Source organism: Lepisma saccharinum, chromosome 17 (genome assembly GCF_977018435.1).
Source record: "Lepisma saccharinum chromosome 17, izLepSacc3.1, whole genome shotgun sequence".
Classification (NCBI taxonomy): Eukaryota; Metazoa; Arthropoda; class Insecta; order Zygentoma; family Lepismatidae; genus Lepisma; species Lepisma saccharinum.
The window spans coordinates 21,473,515-21,493,117 of record NC_139245.1 but is presented as its reverse complement, the minus strand read 5'-3'; the positions used below and the strand labels follow the sequence as shown (position 1 = coordinate 21,493,117).

Below are 19,603 nucleotides of genomic sequence, written 5' to 3'. Positions count from 1 at the left end.
AGATGCTCTCTCTCTTTTGTTGTTGTTGTTGGTTGAATCCTTAATTTTGTTATTCCTCTTTGAAAACGTCATGTTGGCGGAAGATTGCCAGGAATCAGAATGGATGGGCACGCAGTTATGCAGTGGCATATTTAAGACTTCAGTTCGGGGAAAGGCAGAAGATAATTTTCCTCTTTTGATTGTGCGTTCCACTTGAGTTTTTTTCACTCATCATTTTTGATTGATTGTTTTAGTTTATTTTACTTCGCTCTTCTGCCACTTTTAGCTAACTGCGAAGATGAGGATGAATGGCGTGTGATAAGATAAAATGGATGAAAGGACAATCACAAATACAAATGAACAACACGAGAGCCATAGATGATTATATTGGCTGTGAGTCTAGACACCAGATCCTGCAAAATGGAGTCCAGGGTGTACGTGTACTACGTGGAAGTCAGTCAGCATTTATAGTATTTGTGTTCTTCTTATTTTATCTTGCTTTTCTGCCTGTTTAAGAGAATGGCGGCAATGATGATACATTCTGATTATATGAAATTGATGAGAGTGATCAAATCGGGAACTTTTGGTTACGATATCGTAAGTCAACCACTTGACACACTTTTCTTAAAATATGTATCATTTTTGCCATTCCAGCCATACCTTGTTGCAATTTACACAATACACGTATATTAGGGTTGAGCCGATACCGATGTATTGGCATAGGCCGATTCCATTGGTATCGGTATCAGAAAGTATCTTTAGATTTTATTTACCGGTTCCGGCCGATATTTTCCAGCACTTCAATCGTTCGTGGAGTCCGCAAAAATGCAGTACGACACTCTCACGGAATCTGATTATCCTGGGAGTTGTGCCAAATTCGTAGTTTCCAATGATTTTGTACCAATATTATGTGAAAAAACTGTATTTGTGATTACATAACAGATATTTTATGTTCTGATACAATATGTGAATATGTTAAATTGGGGTTGGAAGTGATTGAAAGAAATAGGCTTTTTTGTAAAAATAAAAACGGAGTTTTTCCGCGGCTTTTTTTGGCTGGGCTCCTTTCGGATTTTTTCCCCAAAGTGTTTCAAATCAATGATAATCAAGTGTACCCTTAATGATACAGTTTCTTCTTGAACTACATCTAAAATCGAAAATCTAGTATCAAATCTTTTATATTTGTATTTATCATAAAATATTTGTATTCTGTCTTTCTAGTGTATCATGTACTTTCATGCCTTTTCACGGTCGAGTTGTCCGCTGAGAGGCTGCCAGCGTGCCGGGCGGTGCGAGCGCGTCTGCCGGCATTTAGACCATTGGTGTACCCAGAGGGGGGAGCTGAAGGGGCTACAGCCCCCCGAAATTTTTAGAAAATAAAAAATACATACGTGGAAGACGAATTTTGTACCTCGCAGATGAAAAATGTTTCTGGGCCACAATTTATGCACCATCCAAGTTCACAAGTTCAGCACCCCCAACCCCGAAAAATATCCTGGGTACGCCAGTGATTTAGATCCACAGCTTTACGCTGACCTTGACACTAGACGCGTCAGTGCTTCAGTATTCAGATACTCCTCAAGCGCAACGTATAGGGGCTATCCACCGGAAGGAAGTGCCTTCGCGCGGACGCCATACTTGTAGCACAACAACTTCCGGTTCGTAGGCTCACAACATGCCGCTAAAGGGAGCTGAGATTGTGTCATGTATGAAAGGAACGAATGAGTGTGTACAAGGAGGATGTAAACTACGATCAGGGCTAAATAATCTTTCACGGATCTCTCTTCATCCATTTCCTCTAGATCAAGGCGCCAAATTATTGCATTCAAGCTGTCAGGCGTGAAAATTGGAAGGCCATTAGCAGGAGTAGACTCCGCAGTAATGACAACGGATGTGCAGGAACCCAAAAAGTCGGGACCTGAAAAACAATCCCGTTCCGATCCAGGCTTCGGAAAAAATGATGCGTTCCCTACATATTTTTTTTTGTACTAAATGTCCGAAATTTATTGAAATTAGCAGTTTTTATTCCAGAAATGCAAAATAAATCATCACCCGAGGGTGAAATTGTGTGTATAATTATTATTATTTTTTTTTAGTATCGGGTAATATTGAATATTTTCCGCTCCTATAATCTCCCAATTTAGTCGGGAAATAGCATTATTTTTCCCGTTTTGAACGTCAGGACTTTAAAAATACCCCGTCCTGTTTCCTTCCCAACCAAAAATTTTGCGTCCCGCACCACTTGCACTTCATTAATGTTTTAGTGATATCAGCAAAAATATTACTTTTCCTTTCAAAAGATGCTCGGTCATGGCCAGATAGGTTACACGTTAAGTTCTTGAAGTACACACGAACTGTATTAAATTTTTGTGTAACCAGATTTTTTTTTTTTTGTGTGTGTAACCAGAGGAATAAATTTTTTCGCAACCAGAGGAAATATTTTTTGTGTAGCCAGAAAATTAAGTGCGGGTACTATTAATTTTCGTCTTTTGCAATGGAAATGTTTTCAACATTGATAGATAGAGTGCCTCCCCGATGGCGCAGTGGTAGCCTCGTCGCCTTGTAATCAAGGGGTTCCGGGTTCGATTCCCGGTGGAGGCATATAGTGGTTCGGATCCCAATTTAAACTGTAGGTCCAGTCTCGATTAGCCTTACTGTGCACAAAGTGGACTTAAAACACCAACTCAATCAATCAAATCAACATTGATGGAGAAGAGGTCCTAGGTTTGAACACCATGGTGAGGCAATGGTGTGTCATTGTGTTTGTCCCATCATTAATTTTTCCAGTTTATTATTCATCTTCATCGTCATGTTTAACACAAATAGCAGAAAATTGACTTAAAATAACAATGAGCGTTTTGTATTTCTGCGTTCAAACGAGAACGAAACCAGCAAGTGTGCATTATCGCATCCCTCTGACTCGTCCTGATTGAAGAAAGAAGAAAAGAAACTCCTTTTTCCGTTTTTTATATGTCCGTACATCTCGCACTTTTTCACTTAAAACATAAATGTATGCATTTAAGCGCTCTCGCTCTGTAGGAAAAATTACTTTCTATTTAATATGCAGGCTACAAATATCGCCAATGAAACGACGATCAGCAAATGGATCTCATCTTGGAATAATGCCGTATTACTTCCTAGTTGCTCATCCAATTGATATGCAAAGGCCTCTACTTTGCCCTGATATCTCTTATTCTCCTCGTCGTCAAGTGCTTTTATATGATCCATTTCATCCGGTATACAAAACGAGAAGAAATGCCACAAGTACGCGCTTGAATTACCCGGCCGCCGTGAACCGGAAGTTGTTGTGCTACAGTTCGACAATCGATTGTGCCGTTCGATATGTTTTTGTTTACTCGTGGATAGCCCCTATAAACTACAGCAAAATGGAGGCTTTCAGTCACTTGAGAATAGTAAAGTTGACTTGGCCGGATGAAGCTTCAACGAAGACTTGAATCGAAGACAAAGAAATCAGATGGAGGATATCCGTACTGGCATTGTTACTTTATACGAGATTATAATTACGCATTAACGATCGGTTTTAAAAGTTAACTTCCTTCCTGTCTCTGAAACAGGCAACTTCTAAACAAAATGATGTGACTTTTTTTTTCCCTAGGAGATAGCCATCATTTCTCCATTTCTTAAAAAAAAAATTAACCTCATGACTGACATTAACCAAAACTCTGTCGCACAGTCGAGCTAATTAATTATAAATAATATATAATAATAATTCTTTGCGCAACAGCCCTGAAGGGCCTTGGCTTACCTACCGACTGCCGGACTCCCTCCCTAGCTTTCCTTCGGCACCTCTAAGCGTGGAGATATGCAACCAGTATTGGAATAGCCGGGGGGTCAGCCCGACGTATCCCCAGCCGTTATAGTAGGTTTCCGGGACCGGATTACGCTTACTCATTCGAAGCTCCCCAAATTCCTCACGATGGTGGGTTGCCACCGCCCCTATACGTAGGCCGAATAAATTCCGACCAGAGCCGGATTCTAATAATTAATTCGCCTGATCTGTTCGAACCCGGTTCCGCCATTCATGACGTAGATGTGCCTGTGCATTGTATCACAATCGCTCCAACCTCCAATATAGGCCTCGCGAATCATTCATCTGCGAACGATTTCCTTGAGGGAAAGCAAGCCGATCTTTTCGCATGGCGGGCGAGAACGTTGGCCGAGTTGAAGTTGGATACACTTGTTAATGTCAACAACCACTGGAGAAGAAAATCAGCTGCCCAGTGGTCTGTGAAGTTCCCGCTTCACGAAAACTGCAAGAGGCAAGCGATTTTATAGAAGCGATGGTGGTGTAATGGTGAGCATAGTTGCCTTCCAAGCAGTTGATCCGGGTTCGATTCCTGGCCGTCGCATGTGCTTTTTACTTTTGTTGTTCTCCTTTCTCTTGCATAATTCAGGTGTGAATATAGCTATTGGTATAATGAGGAAAGAGGGAAATGTGTTCGTATGACAGAGAATTAAAGTATATTAGGACCTCCCTGGTGGCATAGTGGTAAAATCCTTGTTTTGTAATCAAGGGGTGCATGGTTCGATACCAGTTGGACGCCCATAGTTGTTCGAGTCCCACTTTAAACTCTAAGTCCAGTCCCGGGTTGGCTTATCTGTGTGCATAAAGTGGACTTAGAACAACAACTCAGCGGCTACATCCGCATTCGGCCTAATTTGTTGTTAATACAAGAAAATACAGAGCTAATTCATTTAAAGAATATTTTACACCCAACGGTGTACGTACAAAGGACTTCTTCAATGAGTCACAGTTTAGGATGTTCTGTCTTATCGCTCAAGTCACGTTAGCACGTTCGAAAAAGTAACCGTCCAACTAAGATAAAGGTTTAGGCACTAATCTTACCGTCGCATGAAGATAGCAAATTATCCTAGCTTGGGGATGCTTTATATGATGATAAGAGAGAATAGAGAACAGAAAGCTGATAGAGAGAGAAGAGTAGATGCACATTCTGAGCAGACACCCACAAGTCAACCCCACATCCGTTCTGGTGTCTGGACCCAGGGGTTCCCACAGGATGTTTCATGACGTGCCTGCGTCATGGGAATTATTTGGGGGGACAAAATTTTATACCAATTCTATATATCTTCACACAAAAATGGAGGGGATTATTTCGTTTGATTGACTTGTTATTGGTTCTTTAGTTTTGGTTATTATGTACAGTTTTTCTACCTACCTGTGGGTGATCGCGGCGATAGGGTTGAAATGAAACACCACCTCTTCTGCCTTTAGAATCGATTTGGAAGAGGGGGGACGTGCTGTTCGCATTAATACAAGGTCAATCGAGCAGACAAACTGTGAAGAATAAGGTTCAGTACACTAACAATGCCAGTGATCCTGAGCAGTTTTGTACATTATATGTTAGCAAACATGAAAGTGAGCCTAAAGTACCTAAAATAAACATATATTGCTTAAATATGTCTGTATTATATTGTTCCGCAAATTTTGTCTGACCAAAAGAATTTGAGTAAATAATTCTGCATAAAGGTGGTGGTGGGGGGGGGGGGTGCGAATGTTCTACCTTTTTGGGGGGAGTGCGTCATAAGCCTTGGGGGGATGGGCACCCCTGCCTGTACCTACAGCCAGTATAATCCCCTGTAGGGTGTGTCCCATATGTGCTGAGTGCCCCGTTACAGATTCAGATTTTAAGTAGACAAGGTGATATTAGTCCTCAGAGACATGTATTGATTTTAGTTACGGTAAGGAGCCGGACCAAGGCCCGCAGAGGAAAGCCAGGAGGCACTTACCATCTCCCTGAGATATCTAAAAAGAAACAGTTTGGGGAAAAATGTGGGATGCTTGTTTGCTTGGATCAACATGGAGAAGATGAAGTGGGTGGGTGGGTGGATGCCCCCCTGAGAACGGAAGGGGGCAGCGGACGGCCTTTGGCTGAACCCCGTATAATACGACGCGTGCAAATAGCTTAAGTGATGACGCACCCAATTTTTATTATTTCAATCATGAGTCAATAGATGCGCACTCATTGCTCGATTCACGTAACTGAAAAGAAAGGTACAATGCCCGCTAGTGGGAGAAGGAGGGTATATAGAACCGTACACATGGACAATAGTTTTATAGTATCTAGTCTAAATAAACAACAAAGAGCCTCCATTGTTTATTCAGTCTCATCCTGAAACAGACTATACTGCAGAAAAAATGCTGATGATATGAAAATAGTCTGCAGTTGGATACACTTCATCAGTGCATGACTGGCAGCAAGAACGCGGGAAGTCTTCGTGAGGTGTTTATTTACTTTCTCTGCAAGAAAAGATCTTGATAAAATACGTATTTTCTTCGGAAGCAGCGATGGTGGTGTAATGGTCAGCATAGTTGCCTTCCAAGCAGTTGATCCGGGTTCGATTCCCGGCCATCGCAGCAATTTTTTTATTTGTGGTTTTATTTATAATTTTAAGTGATTGCAAATTTAACATAGAGTGGGAGATGGGAGAAAAGATTGAAGGTCCCTTACGCCATCGTGCTCAGATCCGTAGCTAGACAGGGGTCGGCTGAAGCTAACTTTCCATCTTTCAAAAACTACTGCATTTTCTTCTGTCACAATGTGCAATAAAGTGTACAATTCTCTATTCACTTACTTGTACAGAACAATGAATTACTGGGTTCTGTATAATCACAAGTTATATTTTCATCAAGGATAGATAACAGAGGATTTATGGATTGATTTGTTGTTTTAAGTCCACTTTATACACAGATAGGCCAATCAGGACTGGACCTACAGTTTAAAGTGGGATCCGAACCACTATGTGCCTCCACCGGGTAAGATAACAGAGGAGAAGAATGGATCGCCAAGTTCACCCGAAATGTTTTATCATTTCTCTATATATTGTAAACAATTCTAACATTTCAAAAAGTCATATCGTAACGTATTAGAGGAGATTGATACGATATAAATAGATAGGCTACATTTTAGAGAATCATCCCATTTTATTCATAATTATTGTACTAATTAATAAATGCTTTTATACTGAATAAAAATCAGCGATAAAGACTTGCTTGCAATGACTGGAGCGATAGAATAGGAAATAATTAACGATATAATACAATTTATGAAACAGTTACTACTCATATAAATAAATATTTATGTGAAAATAATCAGAGTGCGCTCGTCGTGTGTTTTTACATAAATTGACATGTTGATCTTAATTTTTAATCGTGAAATTTCTGGAAAACTAGAGCTGTGTTAATCAACCCACCCCTTCTATAGTATTGTTGAATGTATGCATAGGCGTGCGCAGACCCTCTGATTAGGGGGGCAAAAGCCTTGATGAAAGTTCAGCTGGGAAAGAAAAAACTAATTTTATCTCACTGTTTTAGTTTTATTGCATTGATGACTGTGTGTGTAGCTATGTATACACCCCCACACACATAGGCTACATACATATACGCATACATACATACATAATCAATTCATACGCCCCATAACAAACCAACATCAAAAATGTTATAAATTGTCTCTCAAATATGTACGCTCCTTTTCCTCCAAACAATTGTTCATGCATTTAAGAGAAAGAAAAAAGAAAATGGGAGCGAAGCGAGCGAGAAAATTTTCAGATCCAAATTTCTGCAAGATGAAGACAGTATTGATTTAATATGGTGTAAAAATTATCATGGAGCGCCATGGCATTCTCTTTTACAATTTTTTACTTGTCGGCGTCTAGGGCCAACTCCCGCTGACCCCTAGTTACGGTTCTGAACTTGACAAGACTGCAAGAAAAGCAGATATTGCGAGCAAAGTGAGCAAGAAAATTTTACGAAATGTATTTTTATTTGTACAAAATTTAAATCGAGGGGGCATTTGCAGTTCTGTGCCCCCTGCAGGTGCTCTTGGCTGTCTGGAAGACATAATGCAAGAATGACATGAAAACATCTTGAGTATCCCTTTGTCCTGCTACTGTTAGATTCTGCTAGTCTTGCTTTCCTTTACTTCGATGTTTGCCCGCCTAAAATTTATTTCCGTCCGAGGTAAAGGGGAAATGCCCTCTGCCCCCCTGTGGTTGCGCCACTGCACCCCTCCCCCCCAAGTTGCTTTGAACTTTCATCGGCTAGAAAATACTTAATTTTCTTTAAGAGTATAATATCGTTTAATAACGGCGATAAGATTCCTTTATCCTAAATTTCTAGGTGGGTGAAAATATAATAATATAGGGGCATGGACGTCTGGAAGGAGACAAGGATGGCCACATCTCCCCTTTGAACACGAATGTCAATCTAAAAGTATATATTTCACACCTATAATTTGATTTCCGTCACAGCAATTTTATTAATTTACATTAATTATTATAATGGGGATGCAGGAATGCGATAATTTCAAACATTGTAATCGGGGTAATATGCCCCATGGAAAAATACCTTACTTGTCCCTGCGTGGAAAAAATCTGCGGACTTCCATGATTACATTCGCCCCCCTCTCCCTCCCTCCCGTGCGCACGCCTATGTAGTATGCATAGAGGAACATTTTGTCATTTCGAGTGGGAATTGAGACAAAGTTAACGTTACTGGACATGGGAGATAGGATGCCGAGATAGGCTTTGCGTGCAGAGAATGGAAAGCGGAAGAATTACTTGACAAAAGCGGGTTGAATCATCATCCACCACATGATTTCACAACTTCCGCTCGACGATATATTAGTACATGTAACACTTGTTCATTCTCCCACTGAACTGTTGTTGTTTTTTGTTTGGTACCGAGAGGTCACACGTTTAATTCCGTGTCTATTCTGACAAAAAAAAATTATGTTTTGCCCGAAGCGAATATACGCGAATGCTGGGTTGCAGTGTCCGCAATTAGGGGGCGGTTACCCCCACCTCACTTTTTGCCACTTTTGCCTCCGCATTATGCTAAACCTTATCTACGAAGGGAAAGTAAGCTATCCTTGCCTCCCCCACCCCACCTGCCCCTCCCCGTTTTGGAACCCAATGGCCGCCACTGCTGGGTTGGTATCATAGACAAACGTTGGTATACACGCCACGAACCATCATCACAACCACGTCACGGAGGAGGAGGCTTTATTTTCGTTATGCCATTCTTTTGTCTTTCTCCATCCAATGAGGTCGCAAAAGAGTTTCATTCTGGTGGAGTGGACTGGAACATGGGCTCACTTGAGACCTAACTTTCGGAGGGCAGAATCGAACTTGTGGCTTGAGAGAGCAGAATTAAAAAGTTTTATACTCACAAAAATAGCACTGAGAATGAATTTTCTAAATATCTGTTAAATCTGCGAAATCGTAAAAAAAAAGCGAGGGGGAACAATGTATTTTTATCAGGCGGGTAAACGAGGCATATTACCCCGTAATAATGTTGCCCTCTCAGAAAACACCACTTGAGTTTGAAATTATCACGTTCCTACAGCCCTATTATAATGTAAATTACCGTGACTGAAATCAACTCATACGTCTGAAATAATAGGTACTTTTATGTCAACATTCATTTTCCAGAAGAGGAGGGGGGATGGCAACCATCCTTGCACTTCCTTCTGGACGTCCACGCCGCTATATAATTTTGTAGAAAATTAGTATTTAAGTATAGAATAGTATATTAAGGAAAGAAAATTAAGTATTTTCAAGGCGATGAAAGTTCCAAGCAACTACGGGGGAGGGGGTGCATTATTTCCTTTGTATTGAACCATAGAAAAATTGAACTATGGCGCTTCGTTCTCTAGCAAATTTCTTGTTATTATCACTCACATGCTTTATTCGTCAGTTATGCTGTCTCTATGTTGCTGCATTAATATATATATATATATATTGACACACACACATACATGTATAAAATAATTTGACCACGCTACGTCAGTGTTTCTACCTAGTAAGGCAAGGACGTTTCACTGTGTTTGTGTCACTTCATTCATTTCATCAGTTTTTCATTCATCCATATTGTCGTACTTACCCGTAGAGGCACAAAAGCGACGTAAACTAACTAAAATAGAAATAGATTTTCGGGTGGGATAAAATACAACCATCTAAAAATAGTAATGTAGTAATAGTAATAAAATAATAATAATGTCCTAGCTCAATTGAGTATCGTTTGGCATAATTTCATAGTTCAAACAGCACTTTTCATGGCTGAGTGGAGTTCCACTCTACCTCTCCCCTCCATGTTCAAGTAAGATGAGCAGGAAACGTGTTTTTGAGCATGCCGTTGGAGGTTCCATAGCAATAGTTTATTAAGGAATTCTCCCGAGAAATCAATAGGTCTGGCAACACTGACGTGAGCCTCGCTGAAGGCTCCTTCCCCCTGTCCTTTCCCCCACCCGCCAGCGCGATGAGGTTCTGCGCAAGTTTCTTTCCTTGTGGTTCCACTGTACAAATTATATGTTTTGTCAGAGGGACATCAACAATTTTGTTAAGTAATGCCCATTTAGCCCAAATATGTATTTTTGTGTAAACGTGACCCTTCCAGAAGATATCCCGATCCCATTTTTTTTCTGGCGCCATCATTGGTTACACCTACATATCTCTTTTCTACCCTGGACATTCTACTCAAGGATTCTATTGACCTGGCTGACAGCTAATGAATGTTGATTGATTGACTTGTTTTATTTGACTTTGCTTCTCTGCCACTATTGGCTATTCGCGAAGATGAGGATGAATTGTGATGATACAAAATGATTGAAGGGACAATCACAAACACAATCACTCTCACAGAGCATTAGAGCTTATACTGGCTGTGCGTCCAGACGCCAGAGCCTCAGTCTACAAAAGGCAGTCCAACATGGAAGAAAGGTTGACATCTGGGTCTCTTCAGATTCAGAGAGATTCACCCCTTACACTGAATGTTGAAGTAACGCAAGAGAAATATGAACTTTTTTTTAAAGGAAATATGTTCAACAATAATAAAATAATAAAATTAATTGCTTCTGGGATGTGATCAATAGATTTAATCCTTTGCCACGAACGTTTCTAGTTCAATCAATCATATGAAAAGAATCTTGTAAAGTCTACACATTACCTCTCGATCCGAATACCTTTCTTAACTCGAATTAACACGATTGCTGATTACCTCGATTGTGAAATCATGAAGCAACAGTTCTCTATCAGTGCTTCACGTGGAACAAAGTTGCAACATCTTGCAAGACGACTGCAGCGCTTAACTTACAGTTTGCGGCCGAGTTGCGAATCAACACAAGCAACTTTGGATAATGATGATTGATGATAGATGTTCGACTCTGTAACATGCAATATCACGGTTAGCGTGAGTTAGCGCAATGGTGGGTTATTTGCGACTTTATTTCAGGAGGTCTAAATTATTTTACTTATGTTTATTTATTATCGGTAATATCGATATCAACGTCGATATTTTCGATACTCGATATATCGACTCGATATCGATATTCAATCGATATTGCACAGCCCTAAGTGATCAGCACAGCGCGCTACGACGCGTGGGGTTCAAATCCCGCCTGGGCATGGGTGTTCTTTGTGATTGTTCCTTCAATTTCATCATATCATCACTCATACTTATCTTCGAGATTAGCCAAAAGTGGCAGAAATGCGAAGTAAAATAAACCAAATTAATCACTTGATCAATTCAACATACTTATTATGCAGCTGTGTTACAACATATTGAATCAATTGAGATAAATATTTCTGGACAGTACGTTTTAGTACATGTTCTAATCATGATATTAAATTCTCCAAATTTCGTTACAAAACGAGATGCTAAACAAGCTAAGAAATTAACTAAAGTACGGATTGAAAATTTAGTCCATTTCGAAGCCCACATACTTATGAAACGTAAATGTGATATTACATTTTTCCGTCACTTGTATGGCCACCTGTGCTGTATCTGAAATTTTCTCAATAAATAAATATAATATGCGAGCTACGCTCCTATTACTTGAGCGGATTTAACATTGAAGGAAATTTTGATTACAACACAATGCGCAGACACCTGCACGATCTGTAGGCAGGAAGTGGATAGATTTATTAGTATATTTTACAAAATTGTAAGTTTTTAAGCTGGTGGTGATTGCCATACCCTCCCCTCCTCCCCTCGCCGCCATTCAATGAACATCTCCTGGAGCCCAGACCTGATAGACACGCCACTGGTATAATAGGGCAAGAAAGAAAGCTTTTGTTTCATTAGGCATTCAACGATAAAGTAGTATCTCCTTCAATTGCAAAATGACAAAAGAACACCTGCATTGTTCATCTATACTCAGTTTCCCAATGGCACGCAGAAGAGATTATCAGCTGAAGTTTGTTTAAAACGGGGAAAGTGTATTGGGTACAGGTTTCATGTGCTTTCAACGTTTCTAGAACCTATGGTTACGTAATCAAAATTGCATAGCAGGAGCCCATAATACACAGGAGTACACGCTAAGAATTGTGTAATGTAGCTCAGAAAATTTTAACAACTGGATATAACTACTTATCGAGATTTTCCGCTATAACTGAAGTTTTACTTTCGAAACAAGCTCTGAAAGTGTAGTAAACTTTATATTAGTTTATGCGTGATATTATTCGCAAGTGCAAGGAAGTTAATTTGCACAGTGATTGATATATTATGCAGTGTATATTACATGACGAAATAGCGACAATGACGTCAAAGGTGGGCTCTCTGCTTTTGTGACTGCCAAGACCTCTCTTTCTCTCTAATGTCCTTGATTTCTTTCTTTCTACGTTATTTATTTTCTCCTGTGTCTTCCTGTACTACTGTTTCATACTTTTATCTTTTATCATATCTTGCTCTCTCTCTCTCTCTCTTTCCATTATCTTAACCTCTTATCTCCTTTTCTCTCGCCTTCCTTTCTTTTCACTTTCTCTTTTCCTATGCATCTGTCTCTCCTCTTGCTTTAGCGTCTTTATCTTGTTCTCTTCATTCTATCGTGTTTCTCTTTATTTCTTCCTCGCCATCTTCTCTCTCTCTCTTCTTCTTCTGCATTTCTCTCTTCCTTCTACCTTGTTCCTATGTCTCGTTCCATCACTTTTCCCTTACAATTCTGCCACATTCATTCTCCTTATGCATCTCTTATGCGTGTGCTGATATACATGATTTATAAAACTTCTCATGCAGGCTATTTGGATGGGATTGAAACTGTTTTACGACCCCTTAACATCCTCAAATTTCCTCAGTAACGCCCTAACTGTTTCACCAATTTATGATGATTTTTTTTTACTCCAAATTTACCCTTACATCCCGGATAGAAAATTCTGGATAATCTCCTGGTCGATACCATAGGTAGTTATAGTAAGGATGCTTACTAATGGATCTGGCGTGGTAAGATCATTCGCGGAATTTGAGGATTAGTAACTTACGTTATTAAAACCCAGGTTATAGTAAAATTATTTTCTGTAAGTGATAACTGAAATCAATGGTTTGTGTTTTAAAGAAATGTGAATATTTTTGCTACCGCTCTCCAGTTTTTGCGCATGAAAGAAGGAAATGTTAAATTACTTGAGAGTAACAATAATTTCCTAATTACGTTCTCTATTGAAATTTTCTGTATGAGAAACAACTGCTATGTATCATTTGTATATCTACTACAGGAAATGCTGACGTTGAAGTTTATTTTCATAGCTGCATCTAATACGGTATGAGTGATCCCATGCAAAGGTTATGCGGTATAAAAGAACAGCGATTGTGGGTTGCAATGTCTCTTCAGAATTAAAACGACTTAAACAGATGAGTCAGGCATCGAAATATAGAACAAATGATTATTTATAAAACGCATCTTCCTGGTCGACTTCACTCGTACACAGATGTTAACCTTTAAGACCAGTCCCTGAACTTCTTGCAGAATAATTTTACAAGGCAACCTTGTCAATGTAAGAAGAATAGGTTTTCGAGTTAATGTACAGGGTAAGTCAAAGGTCAGGAACCATAGTGTTATTCACTTCAGCTTATAATATCTACATGATATGCTCAATATGTAGACCCTCTTCAGCAAGGCACATGTTCAGACGAGGCTCCCAGTTCTTCAGGACACTGAGGATTGTGGCAGGCGGTATTTGTGAGGAACATTCCCTTATCCTCCCTTGCAGATGGTGTAGGTCACGAATCTGGGTGGAATAAATAAAGTATTGCCTTCAGGTAACCCCATAAGTAGTAATCCATTGGTGTGAGGCCAGGGGACCTCGCGGGTCACTCAACGGTGCCTCGCCGACCTATCCACCTCCCGGAAACTTCAGTAACGTGCCCTCCACTTTAGTCACACATTAGTCCTATGGTTCCTGACTTTTGACTCACTCTGTATAACTAGGGATCTGTATTTTCCTGTGTTACGTCACGTATTTCCTCCAAAATCTATTCTATTATTCCATTTTCTGCACTTTTCTCTCCAAAACTGTAGTTTTTGCGTTATTGCTGTGTGCACTGTCCGAAAATACGGCCACTGCCAGAATTCGTTGTTTGTATGGCGCCAGAAGAATTCTAGACTGTATTGTTTCAAGACGTGTTTCATTGAATTATGGATGCACCACAAAGTTTTGCGATTTTTTTCTGAGGCTTAAAATTACCTTCACGATCACGTGAAACCAGAAGCATTTGATCTTAATAAAAGCTCATCGAAGTAATGGCCAAATGAATGAATGAATATAATGAAACGAAAGTAGAAGACATACGCTAATGAGTGAGATTAACCAGAGAGTATAGACGTATACCGCCGTATACCCTAAGACTACACCCTGTTCGGCACAGGGTGAAATAGCGGAGATTCCATCGAAATTTCCCTTTCCTAAAAGAAATCCCTGTTTGCAATGATGTGTTGATTGCCTGCCTCGACTCTTGTCACGTCTTAACAACTGATTCGACTTCTCCCGCAATTTCTCAATTGTACTAAATGCACTGTCCTCTTAAAAAAAATACGCTAAAGAAAGTGATCTGATTTCCCCCTACCTACCCTATTTCGTGACTTATTATTAATTTAAACTGGGCTTGACACATATTTTAAATATCATTTTTCTTTAAATGAATGACTCGCTAAAAAATCTGCCAAAATAAAAATTGAAAGTACACAACTGATACCTAATGAGCTATTTCCATACGTACCTGATGTCTTACTCAAGTTCATTTGGTTGCAATCGAAGTGTATTAAATATTGAGTCAATAAATAAATAATTCCTAGACGCTCGTTTATGACGTAAGATACAGATGATTTTTAAAAATACGCAATTAGTCGAAATTGTACATACAATGCATACGATTTTAATCAGTGTGCGAATTAAGCTTTTTTTGGGGGGGATATATCAGTGGCGTATTTGTGATTTGATTGGGGGGGTTTGCAAATTTATATATGTAGTGGCGTGCCAAGTTGGCTTACGTATATTTCTCTTAGTAGTCAGACCTCATTTTATCATCTCTTGTCGATCTTTTCATTTTTTAAGGAATACTGGGGGTAGAGTTATGAACCCACCCGCCGCTTGGGCACGCCACTGTGTATGTTCCCAGTTAATGAACTAAACTATTGCCTTGCAGTTCAAAGTACTTAGAACATTGGTTCTAACCTAGGATATTAAATCTTATGATAACATCTACACGTAATTTAGAAACTACTGTAATCAAGGAGTCCAGGGTTCGATTCCCGGTGGAGGCACATAGTGGTTCGGATCCCACTTTAAACTGTAGGTCCAGTTCCGATTAGCCTTACTGTATATAAAGTGGACTTAAAACACCAACACAATCAAATTTAGGAACTACATTCTAAGAAAACAAAAGTCACACAAAAAGAGGTACTCGTTGAACTCAATGATGGCGTGCGGCGAGAAATATAATCTAACTACTTCCAACGAATAACGCTGACGAAATCAACTCTATACTTGCCATGGCGGCAGGTTTTTGTACTTTATCTGATAATGGACAGAGCAATGCCGCTATCTGGGATCTTCTTAGTTAAGACCAGTCCCTGAACTTCTTGCAGAATAAGTTTACAAGGCAACATTGTCAATGTAAGAAGAATAGGTTTTCGAGTTAATATACAGGGTAAGTCAAAGGTCAGGAACCATAGTGTTATTCACTTCAGCTTATAATGTCTACATGATATGCTCAATATGTCGACCCTCTTCAGCAAGGCACATGTTCAGACGAGGCTCCCAGTTCTTCAGGACACTGAGGATTGTGGCAGGCGGTATTTGTGAGGAACATTCCCTTATTCTCCCTTGCAGATGGTGTAGGTCACGAATCTGGGTGGAATAAATAAAGTATTGCCTTCAGGTAACCCCATAAGTAGTAATCCATTGGTGTGAGGCCAGGGGACCTCGCGGGTCACTCAACGGTGCCACCTCCCGGAAACTTCAGTAACGTGCCCTCCATTTTATTCACACATTAGTCCTATGGTTCCTGACTTTTGACTCACCCTGTATAACTAGGGATCTGAATTTTCCTGTGTTACGTCACGTATTTCCTCCAAAATCTATTCTATTATTCCATTTTCTGCACTTTTCTCTCCAAAACTGTAGTTTTTGCGTTATTGCTGTGTGCACTGTCCAAAAATACGACCACTGCCAGAATTCGTTGCTTGTATGGCGCCAGAAGAATTCTAGACTGTATTGTTTCAAGACGTGTTTCATTGAATTATGGATGCACCGCAAAGTTTTGCGATTTTTTTCTGAGGCTTAAAATTACCTTCACGATCACGTGAAACCAGAAGCATTTGATCGTAATAAAAGCTCATCGAAGTAATGGCCAAATGAATGAATGAATATAATGAAACGAAAGTAGAAGACATACGCTAATGAGTGAGATTAACCAGAGAGTATACGACGTATACCGCCGTATGCCCTAAGACTACACCCTGTTCGGCACAGGGTGAAATAGCGGAGATTCCATCGAAATTTCCCTTTCCTAAAAGAAATCCCTGTTTGCAATGATGTGTTGATTGCCTGCCTCGACTCTTGTCACGTCTTAACAACTGATTCGATTTCTCTCGCAATTTCTCAATTGTACTAAATGCACTGTCCTCTTAAAAAAAATACGCTAAAGAAAGTGATCTGATTTCCCCCTACCTACCCTATTTCGTGACTTATTATTAATTTAAACTGGGCTTGACACATATTTTAAATATCATTTTTCTTTAAATGAATGACTCGCTAAAAAATCTGCCAAAATAAAAATTGAAAGTACACAACTGATACCTAATGAGCTATTTCCATACGTACCTGATGTTTTACTCAAGTTCATTTGGTTGCAATCGAAGTGTATTAAATATTGAGTCAATAAATAAATAATTCCTAGACGCTCGTTTATGACGTAAGATACAGATGATTTTTAAAAATACGAAATTGTACATACAATGCATACGATTTTAAACAGTGTGCGAATTAAGCTTTTTTTGGGGGGGATATATCAGTGGCGTATTTGTGATTTGATTGGGGGGGTTTGCAAATTTATATATGTAGTGGCGTGCCAAGTTGGCTTACGTATATTTCTCTTAGTAGTCAGACCTCATTTTATCATCTCTTGTCGATCTTTTCATTTTTTAAGGAATACTGGGGGTAGAGTTATGAACCCACCCGCCGCTTGGGCACGCCACTGTGTATGTTCCCAGTTAATGAACTAAACTATTGCCTTGCAGTTCAAAGTACTTAGAACATTGGTTCTAACCTAGGATATTAAATCTTATGATAACATCTACACGTAATTTAGAAACTACTGTAATCAAGGAGTCCAGGGTTCGATTCCCGGTGGAGGCACATAGTGGTTCGGATCCCACTTTAAACTGTAGGTCCAGTTCCGATTAGCCTTACTGTATATAAAGTGGACTTAAAACACCAACACAATCAAATTTAGGAACTACATTCTAAGAAAACAAAAGTCACACAAAAAGAGGTACTCGTTGAACTCAATGATGGCGTGCGGCGAGAAATATAATCTAACTACTTCCAACGAATAACGCTGACGAAATCAACTCTATACTTGCCATGGCGGCAGGTTTTTGTACTTTATCTGATAATGGACAGAGCAATGCCGCTATCTGGGATCTTCTTGTAAAACCTCTGCATCCGGCGACAATCTAAGCAAGTAAATTAAACATTGAACTTCAGACGCGAAGTAGGATGCAACGGTTTTAAAGATTAAATAGCTGTGATTGTTCCATAGTTAAGAAATGGTTAGCAATTCAATTTTATTTGGAGGGGAGGGGGTAAAAACATCCCTGGCAGGGATTAAAAACACTTTCTTCTGCCTGGGATAACTTTTCTTGTGAGGGGGAAATCCCCGGTATCCCCCTCCCCGTTAATTTGCACACTGGTGTTAATGTAGCCAGTGTGCGAATTAACGGGGGGATGCCGGGGTTTCCCTCCCACAGAACATTTTATCCCCGGCAAAAGAAAATTATTTTTATCCCTGCCAGGGAAGTTTTCGTCCCACTCAAAGAAAATGGAATTGAAAGGATACCATGTCTTAACTGTATAAAACACAACTGAAAAATTATTCGTGTCCATTAATTGTCAAGTCATCAAAGATTTCCCTGCCGAAATGTATGCAGCCTTGTGGATTAAAGGAGGACCATTCTGCAATTGACCAACCTCACCGAATATGTATTCAAGTGTTCACAAGAAACATGTAGGTGGTTAAAAGGGACATTAAGTTTGAACCTGGCAATGAAAATTTAGATAAATTTTCGGTGTTATTAGTTCGATAGTTCTTCTTGTGTAATAGTTTGGGTTTTCTTAGAATCTAAGTGCACCGTTTCTAAATTACGTCTTAGTGACCTAGGTTAGAACCAATATTCAAGGACAATAGTTTAGTTTACTGACTGGTAACATACATGCAAATTTGCACGCCCAAAAAACATACTTCCCAAATTGATATCACAGATACGGCACTTAGTTCCGATTGTATAAAGCAGTTGATCCTCGATTAGCCAGTAAAATTGATCTGCAGTCACGCTGAACTCTGATTTTGTGTTGTATAAAAGTTGAACTGAGATTCAGTCCCTGCGATCTGCGATCAAAGTTGATCCGCAATTTTTCTCCGATCAGCAGACATTGACCGTAGTTCAGCCGTTGTAACATGGCTGTACTAACGAATATTTGCTTGTAAAATGTGTTGCAAGTGAACGTATGCAGCAAGACGGGAGAATCAATTCATAAAATCCTGTTTCCATAATAATAAAGAAGAAGCATGCACAACGAGGTGAACAATGATAAATATTTCTTCCATTTTTCTTTTTTTCCATATATCGTGTGTCATTGTTATTTACTGTTTGAAATACCATGTATTTTTTTCTTGAAATTTGCCTTAAATGACTGCAAGAGCATATTGCAAAAGTAAGTAAAGTAAAAAAGTAAAGTGTTCCCCTGTGCTTAGAACCACGCCATGAAGGCGTATAGGGGGTGTGGGGGTAATGCCCCACACTTTCTTGATCCGGTCGTGAGTGGGGTGATGTGATTTCTTCGGGACGAGAAATTTTCTAAATCTCCCGATGAGGTCGAAATCTCGAATTATACACACTATTTCCACTTCTGGAATAAAAACTTAATTTCAAGAAATTTCAGACACCTATAATAATAACCAATGGCTCGACAGCCCTCGAAGGGCCTTGGCATATCTCCCGACTGCCAGTCTCCCTCCAACAATACTACCTAGAGGTGGGGTCAGCACGTAGAACCCTTAGCCGTTATAGGAGATTTCCCAGACCGGGTTACG

The 19,603-nt window shown here is 39.7% G+C and overlaps 2 non-coding genes across 2 annotated transcripts; both read left to right on the top strand.

The window, feature by feature from the left end:
• Positions 1–4,277: 4,277 nt before the first annotated feature.
• TRNAG-UCC (transfer RNA glycine (anticodon UCC)) lies at positions 4,278–4,349 on the top strand. The gene has a single exon. It is a non-coding gene; the product is annotated as a tRNA-Gly (tRNA).
• A 1,955-nt stretch (positions 4,350–6,304) lies between these two features.
• Positions 6,305–6,376, top strand: TRNAG-UCC (transfer RNA glycine (anticodon UCC)). The gene has a single exon. It is a non-coding gene; the product is annotated as a tRNA-Gly (tRNA).
• Positions 6,377–19,603: the final 13,227 nt, after the last annotated feature.